The sequence below is a fragment of the Pararge aegeria genome, chromosome 21 (genome assembly GCF_905163445.1).
Source record: "Pararge aegeria chromosome 21, ilParAegt1.1, whole genome shotgun sequence".
Taxonomy (NCBI): Eukaryota; Metazoa; Arthropoda; class Insecta; order Lepidoptera; family Nymphalidae; genus Pararge; species Pararge aegeria.
Genome location: NC_053200.1, coordinates 2,801,887 through 2,806,983, shown reverse-complemented (window position 1 = coordinate 2,806,983; position 5,097 = coordinate 2,801,887).

Sequence of the window (5,097 nt, the reverse complement as noted above, 5' to 3'; positions counted from 1 at the left end):
TATAGCTATTTAAATGTATGCTACTACATATATATTTTATATTTTATAAGATATAAAAAGCCTGACCAGAAAAATAAAAACCATTTTCTGGGACATTTGCATCGCAATACATTTGACAGAATAAGAGTATTTCTAGCAATCGGAAATGAAAATAATTAAAACAAAGATGATTCGTCAGAACCTCAGACTGATACAGTATATTTTTTCTTATTTTTCTTACAAAGTAAACAATACTTTTGTTAGTTTTAGTGTTTTTTTTTATTAATGTTTTTGCAGCGGTTTTTATATTTTTGAAATATTCTTAACACATGTCAGAAGAAAATATGGGTTGTAAGTCAAAGTCAAAAATATCTTTATTCAAGTAGGCCCGGCCCTCAGGTGACACTTTTGATGCGACATTACATGAAAAGTACACAGTGGGGATGGATAACCATATTCGTAAACTCAAAACTAAAGCTACGGGGGTACCAAACGCGTTCTGGTCTAAGAAGAAACCCACAACAAATTTAGCTGGGTGTTTTTCTTTGTTATCACCATCTCACATTAAGTAGGCAATTTTACTGGAAAAATAAAGAAGTATGCAAAACAAATAATTTACGAACTAATTACAAGATGGCGACGCATCGCCACCCATTCGACGGTAGATGATAGCATGACCAAACTACAGTGACAGCTGCGTTTTATAGGCAAATACAGAATGCATGCATCAATGAAGTAAAAAGCATTAAAAAAAATTTTTATGGCCTCCCTGGCGCAATTGTGAGCGCTGTGAATTTCAGTAGGAGGTCCCGGGTGCTATTGCCGGCAGGGGCAAGGTTTGGATTTACAAAAAAAAAACTACTTAATTTCGGCATTTAGAAAATCCGTAGCGGCTGATCCAATAAGTATTTTTTATGCTGCATGAAACGGCTGCAATTGATTGAATTTATACTGCCGCCCCTCGTTCCTCTTATACTCGTTATTTTTTGTTTCTTATTGTTTACCAATGAACAAATATTGAATTGGTCAGTTGGGTCACTGTTGTATGACGAAAGTCATCATGTGTTTTAAATAATTTGATTGTAGTGCCATTTCCTAGTTTGCAATATAAAATTTTATTTTAACGGTATTTTTAATAGGTATTAAAAAAATACAGAGATATATTTATAAAAAAATATATATACCTAGGTAAGTTTATATATATGTTAATTTTATGGTCAGTGTGACTTTTAACTATAAAATAGTTAATCGATGCGTAGTATCATTAACCATTTATTAAAAATATCACTATTTATATAGTTCTCGTGTTGTTTTATCTGCACATACATTTTTGATCCACTGGCATTATAAAATTTAAATTTTGAGAAAGTGGTTTATTTAAATTCAGTGTGATTGCAAAAGACTGTTTGTTCCTATACTAACAATACATAATAAAATGGCTGTAATATATATCGTTATTTTTAGAGTACTAGCACACCTAAATTCCAAAACAGGAAGCTAAATATTTCTTAGGTTTTAAACGTTACTGTCGTGTTTGATAACTTGAAAACTTACTACTTACACTATTGTCAAACTTTTAATTAGATTAAGTAAGTTAAATAACGTTACAAAAACATATTATTTTCTCTAAAATTATCTATATAATCACGATCATTCATTTGCAAAAACATGTCACACAACGAAGATACAGGCAAGTTTTTTACCCCTTTTTAAGACATGCTAATTTTAACATAAAAAATAAAATTATAACATATAATTTTGAATTATTACAAATTCTATTTAATTAGTTTACAATGTCAATTTTGTAACAGTACTTTAATTTGCATTTAGATTCATTTTATTGAATTAAATTTTAGGCCTTAACTTTCAGCAGCAATGTATTAATCTTTGAGGAATAACAGCACTCTTAATGATATTCATTTAATATATGTTGATGCTGCAATGAGATTTTTAACTGTCATGTTGAGTATGTGAGTACCCCGTCTCAAAAGTAAATATTTTACAGAAGTTCCGATCAAAGTTACAAACATTGCTTTTAGTTTCATAATCCATGATATTCAATTCGCGTGTTTTTTACTTTACATTACTGCACTCGTGTTTTATAACATTTCCACTATGTTAAGTTTTTCGTTAACTACAATTTATGATTGATTTATGATTAATTTATGATGAATAAAACGGTGATTTTTTTTTAATTTAAATAAATTAAATCAGAAACGTACTAAAACCTAGAAACCTCAATTTTGCTATATCTAATTAAAAGATTGTCTCAAGTGGTACAGGAATTACTTCCATTGGTGAGTTCCACTTTCCACTTCATTCGTTATGATTTGAGAAGGACAGACCGTAAATTTTGTCCCACAGTAACTTTGATTGGCTTCTTTACCACCCACTGCGGCGCTCGCGCTGCCTTTTTCCTGATCGGCTTGAGTATTGTCAGGGCAACATTTGTCCCGATCGGCTTGAGTATTGTCAGGGCAACATTTGTCCTGATCGGCTTGAGTATTGTCAGGACAACATTTGTCCCGATCGGCTTGAGTATTGTCAGGGCAACATTTGTCCCGATCGGCTTGAGTATTGTCAGGGCAACATTTGTCCCGATCGGATGGAGTATTGTCAGGGCAACATTTGTCCTGATCGGCTTGAGTATTGTCAGGGCAACATTTGTCCTGACAAGCACGCCCTACAAAGTGCCGCCCTGTGTCCATCGACCTGAGGCGTAGGTGTTTAGCCTCAGGTGCCTGTTATTACACCGGCACCTTCAGACCGGAACACAGCATTGCAACAATGCTGCTTAGCGGCAGAAATAAACATGGTGGTAGTACTTTCTCGGACGAGCTCTGAAATAAAAAGCTTTACTACTACTACTACTACTCCTACTAAACTTCTAAGGGTTGTAGTGTGATGTCAAATAGCCCATAAGCTTCCTCAAGAATTAGGCTATTGGCAGTGGCGTGCACAGGGTTTTTGACCAGGGTATGCATAAAGAAGGAAGATGCCATAAAATGGCAGAATCCTACGCTTTTATGAGTTATACAAACATTTTAGGTTATGCAGTGCTTTTGTGCATGTATGAACTGCACGCCACTGGCTATTAGTGCAAAGAACCTTTCACAGAGCAGACTATTAGTTCTAGAGATTAGCACGTTCAACAAAAAACTACAGTTTTTGTATTGTTATACATACCTCTTGACGTCCCTAAAATAAAGATTATAATACTAATTCAAAAAGTCAATGTTAAAATAATACTGCTTTAAGTGATGGTAGTAAGTTCCCAGATCGCTTATCTGTTACTTGTTGTAAATAGAAAATAATAGTAGCACAAATCCTAGAATATATATATGTAAAATTTATGCATTAGTTACATTTTATGTATTCCTTCATGTTGTTATAATGTAATAAAGTTATTCTTATACTAGTATATTGTTTCCTTTCTATATCTTTATCTATATGTATATGTTTTTCCCCTATCATTATTAGCTTTTTCCATAGAATTAAAAACACACAGAAACAGAAAATTATTAAACATAATAATGGGAGGTTCGAATTGCTAAACGAACAAATAAACTTTCACCTCTATTGAATATATTCAGAGGCACTAATGAGGTGGGAGGGGCTTAGATAGATAGGGGGGTAGGGAAAGGTATGAAAGGCGACACATTTGACTAATTTTTCACTCTCCCCCCCGATGTCGTCGACCCCTGAGGCTTTTCTCATGGCGAGCTTTCGCGCTCTCCCCACTCCCCCGGTGACGGCGTAGCAACCCCTCAGGTGATGACCCGAAAATCAAAACCAAATCTAATTTTTAACTCAACAGTTATTCATTGTAACATCTCCTGAGGATGCTCCGGTTTCGGAGCGAACGTGTTTCCCCTATCATTATTAGCTTTTTCCATAGAATTAAAAACACACAGAAACAGAAAATTATTAAACATAATAATGGGAGGTTCGAATTGCTAAACGAACAAATAAACTTTCACCTCTATTGAATATATTCAGAGGCACTAATGAGGTGGGAGGGGCTTAGATAGATAGGGGGGTAGGGAAAGGTATGAAAGGCGACACATTTGACTAATTTTTCACTCTCCCCCCCGATGTCGTCGACCCCTGAGGCTTTTCTCATGGCGAGCTTTCGCGCTCTCCCCACTCCCCCGGTGACGGCGTAGCAACCCCTCAGGTGATGACCCGAAAATCAAAACCAAATCTAATTTTTAACTCAACAGTTATTCATTGTAACATCTCCTGAGGATGCTCCGGTTTCGGAGCGAACGTGTGTAGAGGGTACATTGCCGAAGACCTGTTTGGTGTTGAGTATAAGGATTGAAGAAGTTATAAATTACACCATACAGATTCTCCTGCTTTTCGCGGATAATAAGCTTAATTTTCATAACATACAGAACCCTAAGCAGCCATTATTGCATAAAGTGCATTGTGTTCAAAAACAGTGAAAACATCCCGCGCACGTCTGACATCAAACCGGCGGAATGTTGCTACCTCACCCAGTTTACCAACTCTTTCTAATTTTCCCCATTTTATGGTAAACGTTTAAAACATTAGAGGTGAGATAATCACTGTCAACTGCTACATGGTGTGATGTGACTAACCGCCTTTTCGACAAACACTACTAAAGTGGAGTGGTTTTTGGTACTTCAATATTAGTCGCGTACACGGTTTCTGTATGTTCTTAACACTGTGGCTTTTTCTATGTCCCCATGCAGATCAAACTCTCTGGTGTAGTGGTGAGCGGTGTCTTATATCTGAGAGGTTTCGGGTTCGATGTCCGGGATGGGCAATTTGGAAATTGAAAGCTTCTGAATTTTCTCTGTTATGGACAAGTAGGAGGCTTCGGCCGTGGTTACCACCCTCCATACAAAGATGTGCGGCGGTCCGGTAGCTTTAACGGTACGATGCCGAGTAAAAACAGATTAGAGGTACGAGTTTAATAAAATTTCTGCCTTACCCCTAAACCGGTTAGTCCGCTACAACTACGTGCAAATTCCTGTCGAGGGCTAGCTCGTAATTGAAATAAATCATTCAGAAGTTATAGACAAAGGATATGATTCCTTCAGGGGAGGTGTCAAGTGCCAACTAATGTATATAATGTGTATATTTAAAATA